At 40.7% G+C, this 18299-nt stretch overlaps 1 protein-coding gene and 1 long non-coding RNA gene across 7 annotated transcripts in view; both read right to left on the reverse strand.

Annotated features, from left to right (window-relative positions):
- The window catches only part of PCDH15 (protocadherin related 15), an 886705-nt gene that overhangs the window by 777789 nt on the left and 90617 nt on the right, over nt 1–18299 (reverse strand). The gene's annotated exons all lie outside the window — the stretch shown is intronic.
- LOC143842668 (uncharacterized) overlaps nt 14481–18299 on the reverse strand; it is a 61283-nt gene continuing 57464 nt past the window's right edge. The window contains exon 3 of the long non-coding RNA XR_013233268.1: nt 14481–14605. This is a non-coding gene — a long non-coding RNA (uncharacterized LOC143842668). The remainder of the gene's footprint in view (nt 14606–18299) is intronic.

An 18299-nucleotide genomic window follows, 5' to 3' on the forward strand; every position in this document is an offset into this window, starting at 1 on the left:
AGCTTTACAATATTTACCCTATGTAACAAGTCTCCAATGCAAATCACAGTTATTTTACAAATAGGACACCAACAGAATATGACTGGTTCCACATGATATAACTGTTGACAAGTTTTTAAAATACGGTATGGATACTATTACCGTTAGGTGGATAAAGAACTGATTGACAGATTGCAATCAAAGGGTTCTTGTAAATGGGTCATCATCTTCTTGGAAAGAAGTGATGAGTGGAGTGCCTCAGGAATCTGTCCTGGGCCCTGTGTTGTTTATCATATTTATAAATGATTCGGATGAAGGAATAGAGGGGGTATTTATTAAATTTGCAGATGACACTAAACTGGGAGGGGTAGCAAACAAAGCAAAAGTCAGAAAGAAGACAGAATGATCTTGACAAGCTAGTAAACTGGGCTAAATTTAATTTCAATAATGATAAATGCAAAGTTCTTCATTTAGGTAGAACAAATCAAATGCATCACTATAGGATAGGTGGGACTTGGTGGTGATACATATCAAAAGGATCTGGGGGTCTTACTAGACCATACACTTACTAGACCAACATCAGTCAGCAGTATGACTTAGTGGCCAAAAAGGCAAATGAGATTTTGGGCTGTATTAAAAGAAGTACAGTGTCCAGATCACACAAGGTGATATTACCATTTTACTCTGGTCTGGTAAGACCTCACTTGGAGTAGTATGTTCAGTTTTGGGCACCACAACTGAAGAAAGAGGTAGAGAAACTAAAGTGTGTCCAGAGGAGGGCTACGAAGGTGAAGGAGTTTGGAGACCAAGTCATATGAGGAACGATTGAGGGAGCTTGGTCTGTTTAGTCTGGAGAGAAGGCTACTAAAAGGTGATATGATAACCTCCTCATATACTTGAAGGGTTGTCATATAGATTATAGAAGATGGAGCAGAGTTGTTTCCTGTTGCCCCAGATGGGGAGACCAGAACCCAAATTAAATTAAATTAATTCAAAAGATTTTTCAGCTAACATCTGGAAGAAGTTTCTGACAGAGCAATTCCTCAGTGGAACAGGCTTCCTTGGGGAGGTGGTGAGTTCTCCTTCTTTGGAAGTTTTTAAGCAGAGGCTAAATAGTCATCTGACAGAAATGCTGATTTTATGAAATTAGGCAGATTGTGAGTGAGTAGGCAGGAAGGGATGTGCCAGTGTTTCTCTCATGTGGCCCATCCTCTCATAGCCAGGGAATTGCCAATCACCACTGTGAGATGATAGGTGAATTTCTTCCAGGCCAGATGGGATTCTGGAGATTTTTGGTGAAGGGATCACTTGGGCGTGAAACTGGGGTCACTGTGGGTGGGCAGGTAGTTATGAGTTCCTGCATTGTGTAGGGCAGGGGTAGTCAAACTACGGCCCTCCAGATCTCCATGGACTACAATTCCCAGGAGCCCTTGCCAGCGAACGCTGGCAGGGGCTCCTGGGAATTGTAGTCCATGGACATCTGGAGGGCCGCAGTTTGACTGCCCCTGGTGTAGGGGGTTGGACTAGATGACACTGGAGGACCTTCCAACTCTATGATTCTATAATGCTGTCACTGATAAACAGTGAACAGCTTTTGTAAGAGATCATCAGCCATCATTGCTTTCCTCCTTGGTACAGCATGAGGCACTCTGCAATTTTCTTCTGTGACCAGTGTACTGAAACAGCAAACACACAGGCAAGCTTCTAAAAAGGCAAAACTTGCCCCTATAAATAGATCATTCATTCCATATGCTACAAACAATTCAAACTACTTAAAATAGTTTGCTTGACTCTGCTCCAAACCCTATATTCATATTACCTTGTGATAATATGAGCTTTAGTAAAACAGAGTTAAGCATTAGTAAAACAGAGTATTAACAATTTGAATTATGCAGACACCACATTACTGGCAGAAAATAGTGAAGACATGAAATGACTACTAATGAAGATTAACACAGAAAGCTCCAAAGCCAAATTACAGGTGAATATGAAGAAAAAGAAATGACTACGGAGGAATGACAACAAAATTTGAGGCCAATGGCATTCCAGAAGTCATTAGTTAATAGGGTCACCATTAATCACCAGAAGTGACTTGACAGCACTTAATACATAACACACAGTAGGATTTTCAAAAACAGGAGAGGAAAAAGATCTTGACATGATTGCTATACCCAAGTTAGATGACCCTTGCAAAATCAGGCCATTTGACCATTAATCTATCGTCCATGATATTCTCACTTATGAAAAGTATTCTCTGCTCTATCATATATGTTTCTTCACAGCAATACACAAGGATCTGATTTAATAATAAAAATTTCCTTTAACATGTTATCTCGAGGCATTTAATAAGTCACAATGTCCATATATTTTAATGTGTCATTTTTTAAATATTCAGGATCTTTGTATTAAGCTTTTGTTTTTGTCCATTCATTACATAATGGAAGAATGTGGAAACAGAATTAGGCATACATATAAAATATACTTTTAGTCACCAATAGGTCTTTGCTGCAGTCATTAGTTTGTTTAAGCTTCAAGTGAAATTCTTGTAAAATAATGGTTAATAGATTGGGGGTGTTTGGGATGCTTTTAAAATTTCCTGATCCATTTATTGTGCATTATTATTTCAAGTGGGGCATGTGAGGAATCATGAGAGGGAGGGGAGGGATAAACAACTGGGAACTGACCTCTCTACTCTGCAATACTGGAAGACTGCTGGCAACCCTGAACCTCAACAGTCTTACATAAAAAAACAACAACAATTGCCCTATAGTGCTGCTAGGCTCCTGGGCAAGCAGTGCATCTGTCTCTGAACTGTAGTACAATGAGAGGAGGAGGAGGTTTTATTCTGCATTCCTGGTGCTGCATAGGAGAGTTAGAAAGAGGGAGGATGCATACCTTATACCCGCCAAGACACTGTAAGTCGTTAGGGGCTTAAGTAAGCCAGTTTCCCATCTCCTTTCCATTTTATACCTTATTAAAACTGACAACTGCCCAGAACCTTCTTTGTCTCCTGGAGTTCAACAAACATGTTTAGTCCTCATTAGGCACCTGGGTAGGTTTTTTATTACAAAACATTTTTTTACTGTGTATCAGGGGAGTCTGTGCAGAAATGAGTACCTTCTCTGTGGGTTTTCACGTTTCACTTCCCTACTGACAGGGCACTCACATCTACAATTTGAATGTATTGCCTCATTCTTTCATGTATGTCATTGGCTAAGGAGCTTACAATTTTACATTTTCCCTAAGAGAGGAAACAGAGGAATCAGGTTGGATGCATGGATGAAGCCAGGGAAGAATATATTCCAGTTACACACACTTAGGTTTATTTTTAGGAGGAAAGGAAGTAAGAGATTGTGTCAAGGCCTTTACAGAAATGATGGGTTTTGAGAAGTGAGAAAGGTGGACTCATGCAGGTTTTCTGATAGTCAGTTCTAGGAATAAGAGACAGCAAGAGAGAAAAAACATAATCGTTTGATGGAGCAGGAGAACTTCAGTCTGCAGTTTACTATGAGAGGCAGAGCTACAGAGGCAAAGGTAAGAGACAGGGATGCATGAGAATAGAGCCAAGGCCATGGACTTTGAAGGCAAGGACAAGGAGGCTGAGCTGTATCTAGGAGCAGAGACTCCCACTGCAGTGATATAATAAGGGCTGCCACACAGTTTGAAAGCCAAGAGGGGTGAGACTTTAGGGCAGCAATGTGCTGAGCAGATGTAAGGGTACAGAGCGGCAACAAAAGACCAGAGAGAAGGCAGTTGGGGGTGGCTAACGCAGAAAATGACCACAGTATAAACTTCAATTTTTGATGGTGAAAAAAACCATTTTTTGCAGTACTATAAAGACAGACACAGTATAACTTACTAATAGCAACCAGAAAGAAAGAATGAGAGAGAAGACTCAGTGATAAAATAAAATCAGAATCTAGTAGCACCTTTAAGACCAACAAAGATTTATTGTTGGTCTTAAAGGTGCTACTGGACTCTAACTTTAATGTGCAACTTCAGACCAGCACAGCTACCCATTTGAATCTATCACTGACAAAATGAAGGCTTCATTCTGGTTCTACAGGGTGGATGGCGATATGGAGATCATAGGTAAGATGTTCCCACTGGCACACTGGGTTTTTAGATGACAGCCAGCCATTGAAGCAGAAACACCAAACATGCAGTCAGAGATGTGGGTTTGAATGAAGGAAGTCCAGAAACAGACAAGTAAAACTCAGCATGATCTTCATACAGATAGTACTGAAAAGCTATGGGATTTGAGCAATCCCAGAAGAGAATCAGGTGAGTCATACAAACTTTGGCTAAGAAAGAAATGAAAGAGGAGAAAAATCTGAGTGATCAAAGACTGACTGGTCAAGGAGGATGAGGATGAATAGAAACTGCTGGAGTTGGCAGAGAGGAAGTAGCCTGTCATGGACCAGCCAGATACGGCAGAGTCAAGTGATAAAGAGGAAAGCCCACAGACCTGATCCAAACCCACAGCCAGAAACAGAGACACTGAAGGGGCAGCAGTCTCTGAGAAGCCAGAAATGGATCCACAACCAGGTCCCAAAACAATGGCCTTGCAGCCCCTCAGCCCTGAGTTGGCAACAGAGAGTCATTTGTCAGCCAGTTCACTTTCCCTAACATCAGAGTCTCAGGAACAACATAAGAAGAAGAAGAAAAAGATCAGCGCTGCAGGAAAGAAGGCAGCATGCCAGATTGGCTGTGCAATGCTGGCTTGCTATCAGCAAGGAGGCTAAGTGGTTGCAGGAGCAGAGTTGATGGCTGGCAGGTGCTGAGCAGCTTGTTAAAAGCAGCCAGCAGGGGAGTGGCAGCATGGAAGCAATGTGTCCTTTAGTTGCTGACCTTGCAGCCTGTGCTGTATTCTCCCGGTCTTGGTCTTTGGCCTGTGTTTTAGAACTCGTTATTTTTGGATCTCCCCTCAGATTTGATGCCGTGAGTTTGGACTAGTATTTGGACTTTGTATCAGCATTCTGACAAACTTGGATGGCTAGTTTGTCTATACGCTTTGTCTATATGCTTTGTCTGTAGGAGGACATAGCAAATGATTTTGGTGAGTACATTTTTACAATGTGTGGTCAAAACACAGTTACACACTAGCCACAACAATGTGAACATGGCTCATTTTCCAATACCAGCAAAAATTCACACTAAGTAGAATGAGTGTACAGCAGCAGCAGCAGCATACTGTTCTTCTACTAACTCTCATTCCTATGCTAAGATTGCTGAGCGGGAAAGGGACATTTTTCTCAAGTCCAGAATGGGTAAAGGTGCATCAGATTTCACAAGGAACACAGCTAGCCATTGATCATACCATTTCTGACAGTCATAATAACTTGAGCTGAGCTTCAGGTATGTTCACCTTGCCACTAGCAACCACTCAAGCATTTTGCATACAGTAGTGATCTGTCTCCTTTTGCTTATATTTCTACACAGCAGAAGGGATAGATTGTCTCTTGGTGTGACAAGATAATGGAGAGTGACACTACAGCTCCCACAAGGCTGTCTTTATTTCTTTTTCACACACATTTGTAATCATTGTCTGACTTGGCTGCTTTGCTAACTTGTCATTTAAATCAGGGGTAGTCAACTTGTGGTCCTCCAGATGTTCATGGACTACAATTCCTATGAGCCCCTGCCAGCATTTGCTGGCAGGGGCTCATGGGAATTGTAGTCCATGAACATCTGGGGAACCACAAGTTGACTACCCCTGATTTAAAAGACTGGCTGCCAAGCAGTGCCCAGTGACAACAGGTCTGAAAGGGAGGGGAACTGGGACTCCAAGTGGGTTGTATGCAAATACATGATCATTAAATGTTCCTGACTGCATTGTACTATATGTTGTATTAGTATTTCAACTAATACTAATTCAAATAATTAGTATTTCAACTAAATGTTGAAATACATAGAAACTAGCTGGCTGAACATGTTCAAGCTACTCCTGAACAAATAAACCACTCAATGAAGAACTGCTTCCTGTTCAACAGTGGGGACCTGAATGTGTTCAAGCATCCCTAAGAACAGGTGCTCCACAACTGGGAAGAGGACAATCCTGAGTAGGAAAAGGCTTATTAAAGGCAGAGTTATTTTAAAGCATGTGTCCCTTCAGCTAACAGGAGAAGCAGAACAAATGTTGGGAGGCAGATTCTGTCCAGTTAGAGAGTGAGCAGTCAAGGTTCTTAAAACAGACTATTTGCCATTCAGGACTGGAAAGAGGTGAGGAGGTAAAGTGGCAGTGAGTTATGCCATTTGATTGGTTATATTTTTTGGGATACTCAGAATTTCTCCAAATAAGAAAAAACAGTGGAGGGTGTCCAGATAGAAAGAGTATGTGTTTGGGAGCATTCTTGGTTTAATCTATCACATTTGGCTTCTGAAGGCAAATCCAAATAGTCCTCATGGTATTATAGATCAGATCATTGGCAGAAAAAGCAAAGATGCACAGTTCCTAACAGAGAAGTTTATATTTCCATAGGTGCAGAAAACATCACTGGACTTCAAATGGGATTCCAAACACTGTCATAAGAAATTCATCATGAGGCCTAATGTCAATTCAGGTTTCTAAAATGGAAATTACTGATAGTATTGATCGTCAAAATTATAGACCTAGAGAAGAGTTGGCTGATTAAAGATGCAACAAAATAAAATTTTAGCTAAGGAGGTCATATGTTCTATATGACAAAAAAGTCCATTCAAAATTATATATAGTACCTGTAACATCTACTATGTAAATATTATGCATAGTAAAAGTTTCTCTAACCAGAGATCTGAGGGTGAAGGAAGGATCGCACACAGGTTCTAACAATGCTGTTCTTCCATATGCCGTCACACTTCAGAATCTATCATAACTTTCAAGTATACTTCTAATATGCAACCACTTTAGATGTTTACCTGGTGGATTTCTCAGAAAACCAAATCTTATTTAGCTGTGAAGTGAATATTTCCAATTTCTCATCAAGAACGTCATGGTAAATAACTGGAAAGGATAAAAGATAGTTGAGTTTTAAATCAGGCATACCTATTTTTGATGCAAACCTGTGTGCCAATACTTCACATAAGACTAGTTTAATTTTTTTTTAAATAGTGATGACTGCACAAAGATTCAGTAGTATGAAGTCAGGCAGCAAGGGGGGAGGGGGAAACCATTGCAGGGAGTACAATTGTGAATTTGAAAGATCTGGATGTTTGACAGTGTTGTCTGTCTCTCCTGCATGTCTAGACCTCTGGTTGCTTTTTCATGTACAAAGGACTTTGTGTAAATATAAACAGAATCCCAGTGACACTTTAAATACTAACAGAATTAATTGCAACACATGCTTGTCAAGAGTCATAGTTCACTTCCTCAGATGCATGGGTAGCTGTGTTAATCTGTCTGCAGTGGTAGAAAAGAACAGAAGTCCAGTAGCATCTTAAAAAACTAAGAAAATTTGTGACACCATATGAGCTTTCATATGTCACTTCACACTTCTTGTTGTTGTTGTTATGTGCGAAGTCGTGTCCGACCCATCGCGACCCCATGGACAATGATCCTCCAGGCCTTCCTGTCCTCTACCATTCCCCGGAGTCCATTTAAGTTTGCACCTACTGCTTCAGTGACTCCATCCAGCCACCTCATTCTCTGTCGTCCCCTTCTTCTTTTGCCCTCAATCGCTCCCAGCATTAGGCTCTTCTCCAGGGAGTCCTTCCTTCTCATGAGGTGGCCAAAGTATTTGAGTTTCATCTTCAGGATCTGGCCTTCTAAAGAGCAGTCAGGGTTGATCTCCTCTAGGACTGACCGGTTTGTTCGCCTTGCAGTCCAAGGGACTCGCAAGAGTCTTCTCCAGCACCAGAGTTCAAAAGCCTCAATTCTTTGACGCTCGGCCTTCCTTATGGTACAACTCTCACAGCCATACATTGCAACTGGGAAGACCATAGCCTTGACTAAACGCACTTTTGTTGGCAGGGTGATGTCTCTGCTTTTTAGGATGCTGTCTAGATTTGCCATAGCTTTCCTCCCCAGGAGCAAGCGTCTTTTAATTTCTTTGCTGCAGTCCCCATCTGCAGTGATCTTGGAGCCCAGGAAAATAAAATCTGTCACTATCTCCATTTCTTCCCCTTCTATTTGCCAGGAATTGAGAGGGCCGGATGCCATGATCTTTGTTTTCTTGATGTTGAGTTTCAAGCCAACTTTTGCACTTTCCTCCTTCACCCGCATCAACAGGCTCTTTAGTTCCTCTTCACTTTCTGCCATTAGAGTGGTATCATCTGCATATCTGAGGTTGTTGATATTTCTCCCTGCAATCTTGATCCCAATTTGTGATTCCTCTAATCCCGCATTTCTCATGATGTGCTCTGCATACAAGTTAAATAGGCAAGGCGACAGTATACAGCCTTGCCGAACTCCTTTCTCAATTTTGAACCAGTCAGTGATTCCATGTTCAGTTCTCACTGTTGCTTCTTGACCTACATATAAATTTCTCAAGAGACAAATAAGATGCTCTGGTATTCCCATCTCTTTAAGAACTTGCCACAATTTGTTGTGCTCCACACAATCAAAGGCTTTAGCATAGTCAATGAAACAGAAGTAGACGTTCTTCTGGTACTCCCTAGCTTTCTCCATGATCCAGCGTATGTTGGCAATTTGATCTATAGTTCCTCTGCCTCTTCGAAATCCTGCCTGTACTTCTGGAAGTTCTCGGTCCACATATTGCTGGAGCCTAGCTTGTAGGATTTTGAGCATAACTTTGCTAGCATGAGAAATTAGTGCAATGGTGCGGTAGTTTGAACATTCTTTGGCATTGCCCTTCTTTGGGATTGGAATGTAAATTGACCTTTTCCAATCCTGTGGCCATTGTTGAGTTTTCCAAATTTGCTGGCATATTGAGTGTAGCACTTTTACTGCATCGTCCTTTAAGATTTTGAATAGTTCAACTGGAATGCTGTCACCACCACTAGCTTTATTGTTGCTCAGACTTCCTAAGGCCCATTTGACTTTACATTCCAGGATGTCTGGCTCCAGGTCAGTAACTACCCCACTGTGGTCATCAGGGATGTTAAGCTCACTCTTGTATAGTTGTTCTGTATAATTTTGCCACCTTTGTTTAATCTCTTCTGCTTCTGTGAGGTCCCTACCATTTTGGTCCCTTATCATACCCAACTTTGCATGAAACGTTCTCTTCATATCTCCAATTTTCTTGAAAAGATCTCTGGTCCTCCCCATTCTATTGTTTTCTTCTATTTGTTTGCACTGTTCATTTAAGAAGGCATTCTTATCTCTTCTAACTTTTCTCTGGAATTCTGCATTCAGTTGGGTGTATCTTTCTCTTTCTCCCTTGCCTTTCACTTCCCTTCTTTCTTTAGCTATTTGTAAAGCTTCCTCAGACAGCCATTTTGATTTCTTGCATTTCTTTTTCTTTGGGATGGTTTTAGTTGCTACCTCTTGTACAATGTTGCGAACCTCCGTCCATAGTTCTTCAGGCACTCTGTCTATCAGATCTAATTCCTTAAATCTATTTGTCACCTCTACTGTGTATTCGTCGGGGATATGATTTAGTTCATACCTGAGTGGCCTAGTGCTTTTCCCTACTTTCTTCAATTTAAGCCTAAATTTTGCAACAAGAAACTCATGATCTGAACCACAATCAGCTCCTGGTCTTGTTTTTATTGACTGGATAGAACTTTTCCATCTTTGGCTGCAGAGCACATAGTCAATCTGATTTCTGTGTTGACCGTCTGGTGATGTCCATGTGTAGAGTCGTCTCTTGGGTTGTTGGAAAAGAGTGTTTGCTATGACCATTGTATTCTCTTGACAAAATTCTACCAGCCTGTGCCCTGCTTCATTTTGTACTCCAAGGCCAAACCTGCCTGTTATCCCAGTTATCTTTTGGCTTCCTACTTTAGCATTCCAATCCCCCATGATGATAAGCACATCATTTTTTGGCGTTGCTTCTAGAAGGTGTTGTAGGGCTTCATAGAACTGATCAACTTCATCCTCTTCAGCAGCAGTGGTTGGGGCATAGACCTGGATCACTGTGATGTTGAATGGTTTGCCTTGGATTCGAACTGAGATCATTCTGTCATTTTGGGGATTGTATCCCAAGACTGCTTTTCCTACTCTCTTATTGATTATGAAGGCTACTCCATTTCTTCTGCGAGATTCTTGTCCACAGTAGTATACCTGATGGTCATCTGAATTAAATTCACCCATTCCTGTCCATTTTAGTTCACTGATTCCTAAAATGTCGATGTTCAGTCTTGTCATTTCTTGTTTGACGACGTCCAGCTTACTTTGATTCATGGATCTGACGTTCCAGGTTCCTATGGAATAAAAATCTTTACAGCATCGGACTGTCTTTTCGCCACCAGTTACTTCCACAACTGAGCGTCCTTTCGGCTTTGGCCCAGTCGCTTCATTCATTCTGGCGCTACTTGTACTAGCCGTCTGCTCATCCCCAGTAGCACATTGGACACCTTCCGACCTGAGGGGCTCATCTTCCGGCGTCATATCGTTATGCCTATTGGAACTGTCCATAGAGTTTTCATGGCAAAGATACTGGAGTGGTTTGCCATTTCCTTCTCCAGTGGATCACCTTTTGTCAGAGCTCTCAGCTATGACCTGTCCGTCTTGGGTGGCCCTGCAAGGTATAGCTCATAGCTTCACTGAACTACGCAAGCCCCCTTGCCACAACAAGGCAGCGATCCTTGAAGGGGGTCACACTTCTTAGTGACACACAAAAGCCACATTTTTGTTAGTTTTTAATGTGCTACTGTGTTCTTGAACTTTTCTACATTTTCTTCTTAACATTTTCACCTGCCCAGCAGCAAACAATGCCTCCAAAGTACAGCCAATTGCCCCACAGTTTGCTGTTCATAAAACAAAACAAAAAAAAGCACATTTTTTTGGGGGGGAAGGGGGAGCCAAAGTCAAAGCCACAGAAATCTAGGCATTTTCCCACCAGCATAAGGTTATGTTGTTGTTTCTTCAATCCCAGTGCTTGTAATGTACTGAGGCAAAAAACAGAACAAAACAAAAAACAAAAAAAACTTCTAACACCTCTTGGCACCTCTAGGTTGGGAAATACTTGGAGATTTTGGGGGCAGAGGATGGGGTCTGAGGCAGGTAGGGACCTCAGTAGGGAACATAAGAGTCGTCCCTCCAAAGCAGCAGTTATCTCTACAGCAACTGATCTCTTTAGTCTGTAGAAGAATTGTAATACCAGAAGACCTCTTTGCCCCACCTGGGTTTGGTAACCCTATCAACAGGCAAATATCACTCCATGAGTTATGCAAAATGGCATTAATCACCAGGAATGATGCTGAACAGAAGAATCAACATGTGTTGTTTAAGTAGAACTTCAGAATATCAATTTCAACTGAATTTTAAAAAGGTTGGGCTGGATTGCAGAATAATATGTGTTCCCAGACTCTGCCAACATCCTTATCAGTATGTATAAATTCAGTGAATCTAATTGTATTAAACTATCATATCTATTTATGAGTAGCAGTATATAGAGGAATGAGCTGACAACATATCATGAAATAAAGTTATCAAGCATTTTTCCAAAGACTCTACAGACTTTCAAGATATTATCAAGATACTATCATTTTGGCTCAACATCCAATGTCCTTTAGTGAAAACATGAGACAACCTCAGACTAATAATTACACATTCATTAAACAACTGTTTGTAGTCTGAAAGGTATATCCATACTTAGCATATAAGTATGAATAGAAATAAGTTATTTACAGCTTATAAGTTAGTAAGCAGGAAAAAAATCCATTATTTTGCATTTTTCCTAACACAGCGGTCTTCTCAAGGGATACACTAGCAGTTTCATTCCTTAATCCTTTAAAGCTACTATGAGCATCTACTGAACACCTGAATAGTCTGATAACCAAAAAACCCTACATTACTGTATCATTTGGTGAGAAAGATGCAGAAGTTTATTGAACACTGTGAATAGCAGCAATTCAGATTCTAAAATATGATTTGCAAATATAATTCTGAAACAATTGTTCCAGTTACAGCTGTAAATGGAAAATTTATATTTGGTATTCCCCCTACTTTATTTAAGCCTTAATATCTATTCATATATCTATTCATATATACATACACATAAAAACATAGATTCTAATATTTTAGTAAACCAGGACCACCATTCTCAAACTTTAATCTGTGCATTTTATCTATGAACATAGTTGCAGACGAAACCGAGGCATTCACGTAATAACTAATTGACAAAGAACAGATGTGAATCATTAATAGGAAATCAGCCGAAAAGGAAAAAAACACTATTAAACTGCACGTCAGTGACAGGCAGATTGGTTTTTAAATTAGTCATACTTGTTTGCTTAGTAAAAAGAAGGCACCACGAAAAAAAAGGGACGGTTCAAAATTCTTGTAACAGAAAACAGAACCTATCCCGGGCTATACTAAACAATTTCACAATAAATACAAATAAACGTTTCTTATCTCTTCTTTTATATGTATATGTATCTAAGAACAACCAAGAACGGCCTCTAGATTGAACCGTTTTCAATTGGGTTTTCCTCAGTGGTTGTTTTTCAACTTATTGTATTGTTAATGAAGTCCTTCAAAAGGATCAAGTTTTCCTCTCAGAATTTAAATTATATATATGTGGCCTTTGGCTCCCAAGTTCGGGGAGGTCTAGTCAAAAGACTCTTCATTAACAATACAATAAGTTGAAAAACAACCACTGAGGAAAACCCAATTGAAAACGGTTCAATCTAGAGGCCGTTCTTGGTTGTTCTTAGATACATATACATATAAAAGAAGAGATAAGAAACGTTTATTTGTATTTATTGTGAAATTGTTTAGTATAGCCCGGGATAGGTTCTGTTTTCTGTTATAGTGAAAAGAAGGAACAAAAATAAAATACTAATCGGACTGGGCACAATAGAAATGTTAGCAGCCACTCTACACCCAACTTTTTTTTACAAAAAAAACACACCACTAACAACATAAGCAGCTATTACGGAAGACTCAGATGCCACCAAAAATGGAACCCACTTCTAGCTCTTTCCTCTCCATAATCTCTTTAAAAATGTGCTGTGACTCAATGTCACAATGCTGCAATTGTGTTGTTTCCACCACTGACTACAACTGGCAGGAAATTTAACATGATAGCAACATGTCCCATAGTGAGTTTCATAAGAAATGAAAAAGGGAAATGGGAAAGATGCATTTTTATGGCTCTCTCTATTTTCTATTTCTGCCGTCATGTGGCTTATATGCATAGTTAAAGATTTAAGTGTGTTGAGTACGAAAAGCCCATTTGCAAACACATACGGGTTATGAAGACTCACAAAAGGGCCATGATTATCAGTGTCGCGGTACTCTTAGTAGTAGCTGGGATATTTTACTATTTAGTATGCCAGCAAGCCAAATAAGGAAAAGAGCTGCCACTGTGGAAGCTTCAGAACTCTCCGATTCCCCCTGACAAAGCATTTTCAGTGAAATATGTAAGGACTTTGTATAATAATAAAGCTGTCACCTGGCAATTCTTTCCTGGCACACTGCTTTAAAAATAAAGGAAAAGAAGGCACACATATGGCTTGGCTGCAAGCGTCAAGAACTGCTGGTGTTAGGCTCCATCCCGATAATTGGGAAAGATTCAGGCTTATGCTGCTGTCTTATTGGAAACTCACATTTGCTTTGGCAGGGGAACATTGTTCATGTCATAATAAGAATTCTGACACCTTATATTTGGCAAAACTTGGCCATAGCTTTTAGTTATAACTTGAGCATTGCATGAGGAGGACATCTGACATCTTGCGGCCAGAAGACCGCAAAGGCAGCATAAGATAGCAGGCCACTACCCCAGTTCTCCTGGCGAGCCCGCCAGGTACTCAGGGCCCATCATTAGATTATATTATTTTATTTACGGTCATTGGGCAGCATAAGGGCCCATCATAGACCTACTATTCCACGGGAGGTGACTACTGGTGGAGCCTGCTGGGTGTCAGCCTCTGTCAGGTTCCTCAGCCATCCAGAAATGTAAGCCTCACCCTTTTTGAGGGTGCCTCCTGGCTCTACATCTACATGGCCATTTACAGGAGCCCCCACGCCTTGGGGAGGCCAGCATGCAAGCTTGGCCATCCCCCAAACAATCCTCCTATGCTTAATCCCACAAACATGAATCAACCTTCCACTACAATAATAAATAAAACACGTAACCCAACTAAAGGGATGGGAGGGTGGGTTGCCTCAGTGACTGAGCTGAGAAAGGGGAAAGGCAGATCACTACTGGGTGTTCTCTTATAAAGGGAAGCGTCCAATTCATCCCTCCCCAAGCACATGCCTGACCACCTGCTTCAAAGTTGCCAGGCTCTCCCAGCCCTTGTGCCAGAGTTCACCTCTCGATGTGCATCCCCCGCCGCAGTAAAGGCCACCCAGATGTCTCAGCTGCTCTTACTAATAAATCTCTCTTAACTTTTTTATTTTACAAAACTAACACATTTAGTGAAGTCTTATAGGTCTCAACTTTATTTTCAAATTGGCCTTCAAATAGTTATGGTTTTGCACCTGACATCGTTATTAAATGCCCCACTATGATGCACAGTTAAAGTTCTGTTTTCCAAATGTCAGCTAAGATGGCGGCACATGATTTCCAAGTGGTACCTGGAATAAACAAAACAAATCTTGTATAATAAACAGCAAAATATCATGGAGTAAAAAAGGGATAGACTGTAAGGATTCCAAGAATCAAAGTGCACTGGGGATCATGTATATGCATAATACAGAATCAGCCAAGAACAAGTAGAAGAATTAAAGAAATGCCAGGTTTAGTGCTATGCAGCAAGTCTGCATATATAGGAAGATCATGGGTCAAGAAAAACAATTTTCCTTATGAAGTATTTTTTCTACCCATGGCACCATTTTAATAACTTTTTGATTTTAATAACATTTTAATTTTAATAACATTGCCATGTTCAAGGGTCAATGTTGCTATCACTCAATTTAACAGAACAAATGTCCTCTAGGGATGGAAATCTTATAAAGCAAGCTAACTTATCACTGTAAAAATTACTTCAAGAAATGGTAGAATAATATCAATTCAAAAGACTTAAAAATACAATGACATGATCTGATTGCTATTAGAAGAAGTTTCCCCAGATTTGGGCTCTAACACACGGAGAACCAAATAATACTACTTGCTGTACTCTCTCAGGTAGACAAGATAGTATAGTACCAGCAGCTCAGATCATCAATGCAATTTACAACTAGAGTGTATACAGTAAGCTTTAAACAATAAATAACATGATAAGTCATTGTTTCCAATCTAAATGGGGGGGGGGGTGTCACAGCACGTTATGTGTCCCAAATAGTTGATGTTACTTGTAAGGACAGTCTTACTAAATGGAGCCACAGGTGGTAATTTCTGTGGGCCAAAAGGCAAAAAAAAATTATATTCTATATATGTTTGATTTATTTTTACTGAAGGTGGGGGGGTGGAATCTATTACAGGCACAAAAGTAATTTAGTTCCAATTACTGATTCTGAACACAATTAATACCACATTCAAAACACTCTATTTACAGCATGTGTACTACAAGAGCACAGCTCATAGTTTCCTTGATCCAGAAACTACAACAGGTGCAGAACGCTGCATCCAGGATTCTCACTAATATACCATGGAGATCTCACGTCCTGACCGCACTCCAACAACTCAGCTGGCTCCCAATTGAATTCCAGATCAGACTTAAGGTTTTGGTTCTTACCTTTAAAGCCATATGCAGTCTGGGCCCAATGTACCTGAGAGACCTTCTCTCTGCCTACACCCCCAAAAGAGCACTACACTCTACCACCACCAACTGGCTGGTGATCCCTGGCACCAAAGAAGCATGTCGGACCTCAACAAGGGCCAGAGCTTTTTCTGTTCTGGCCCCCATCTGGTGGAGAGCTCCCTGAAAAGATCAGGGACCTGCCTGAACTCCCATAATTCCGCAGGGCCTGCAAAAGGGAGCTCCTCCACCAGACATTTGCTTGAGTCCAACTGACCCAACAACATCTGTGCGTCCCCCACTCAGACACCCCCTCCATGACCTGAAGCAGCCTGACCTCCCTTGGGGCTTGTCTAAGTTATCATTCTACCTGAAGCCACTGTTGGATTGTTGATATGTTATTTATGACTGTGTTATTTGTTTAGACTGTATATCTAGCCTATGTACTTGTAGTTTAAACCCATTACTGCGTGTCCTTTCCTCTGCAGCCAATGGGAACAGCATCCTGCCCTCCACCCAAATGACAACCTTTCAAATACTTGAATCTAGATTCTAGGGATCTCATGGTTCTTCAGGTGAGAAAAATCAGTTCTGCTCTGTGCATAATGGTTGCTTAGGAGGGTCGCCTTCATAGCATTATACTCCACTGAGCTTCCTCCCTGCCCCAAATCCTGCCGACACCTAGCTTCATCCCCAAAGTCTCCAGGTATTTCCCAAACTAGAGCTGGCAACTCCACTGCACATCCAGGAATCCCATATTGCTTCCACTATTTGTAGGCACTGGCAAGGCCACCCCGTATTGAGTCTGCCATGAAAATGCTGGAGGGCGTCACCCCAAGGGTCAGACATGACCCGGTGCTTGCACAGGGGATACCTTTACCTTTACTTTTATTTATAGTCATATCATCATTTATATACCTAATATAAATGTCCTTTTTGCCTGAAGAAATGTAAACACTGAAAGAAGCAAAAATTAATTGTCTGAAGTTGTTGGTATAAAAGACCTATCCCACACAGTGATTCTGGTACATTATTAAAAGAAATCAATTTGGTATTCAGTTGTTAGACACTCAGGGGAGGATTGTCTAGAGCAAGAACTGCAGACATTGTTTTAAAGAAATACACATGGCAAGAAAAAATATTGAACTACGCATAACTACCCCAAAGAGATTGAATAGAAACATTGTGGGTTCTATTCACAAGAAACAACAGGTTGTCATAATAAAACCATGGGGGCATTGGGCAACAAGAAAAGAAGGAAAATCATTTCACTGTATGTTTTCAGTAGTTGAAGTCTAGGAAAGCCACCACAGAGACACATGGTTATAGAATTCTATTGCTAGGGTTACTCACAATGGGGAATTTTATTAACACAAATAAGAACCATGGATTTTCAGAGAAAACAAAGACGGCAAAAGAGTCATCATGCTATAGTTCACAAGCTAAAATAACAACACTGCAAGGGACAGTTTTCATATTATCCTGCTTATATTATTATAGTGGCACCAAATCAAAACTGTAAGAAAAAAACACTCTTGAAACTGAGTACTCTGGAGTGAAAAGGTGCCCAACTGTACATTGCTATAGGTGGTAAGTGTCAAACATATCTTTTGGAATAGGACTAGTATAGTCTGACAATGAACATCTGGTTGCTGAAGCAAGAATGCCAATCAATCCAAGTTTGATGTCAAAGCCCAAAGTGACAGATACAGAAATTGCCAACCTGGAGGCAATTTTTTAAGATAAAAAGAAATCTTGCCAGCAGCCCATTCCGAGTTTATTTATATAAAGATACTTTATCCTGCATAGCCTGAACATATGCAATATGGCTTAAAGCATAAACAATGCACTATATAGCAAACATAATAGAAAACAAATCTAAGGAATGCATTAAAATATATGAAAGGTTTTCATAGAATCATAGAGTTGGAAGGGATCTACAGGGACATCTAGTCCACCCCCTGCAGAATGCTGGAAACTCACAATACCTGCCCACTCACTGTGACCCAAATTCCATGTCCTGGTGATGCCGAACCTCAAAAGAAAAAAAAAATGAATTCCTAGCCAGTCTGGTCTATTTGCCTCCCAATTCCAAAGTGGTAATCGCCATTTCTGTGGGCATGCAAGAAAGGGCCACAAGAGTCAAGCACTGACAGTATCAGTGCTCTCATAGAAGGAAACTTGAATAAATGGACCAATTTTAAAAACCTTAGCCCAGTGCAAGAGCGCCAGAGTCCACAGAACCTCTGCCAACACTCACAGATCACAGAGTGATATGACTCTGATGCCCCTTATCAGCCACATGTTGAAGCAGACAACCCATGGATACCAGCACACCTCCCTGACATTACCGTCCCCTACCAAAATGCAGAACACGGCAATGAAAAAACACACAAAACCCAGGAACATCTGCTAGAGAGTCAAGACTGTGTGCATCCAATAGAGAACCTGCCTGAGGCAACTTACAAAATAAAACATAATAATGTAAAACAAAAAGAGATGTTAATTAAAACCCAGCACTGAAATCCAAACAGGAGCCTTGATAGTACTGCACTTCTACAAGCCTGCAGATGAAAACTGGAATCCCTTGT

This window comes from Paroedura picta, chromosome 8 (genome assembly GCF_049243985.1).
Source record: "Paroedura picta isolate Pp20150507F chromosome 8, Ppicta_v3.0, whole genome shotgun sequence".
Lineage (NCBI taxonomy): Eukaryota > Metazoa > Chordata > Lepidosauria > Squamata > Gekkonidae > Paroedura > Paroedura picta.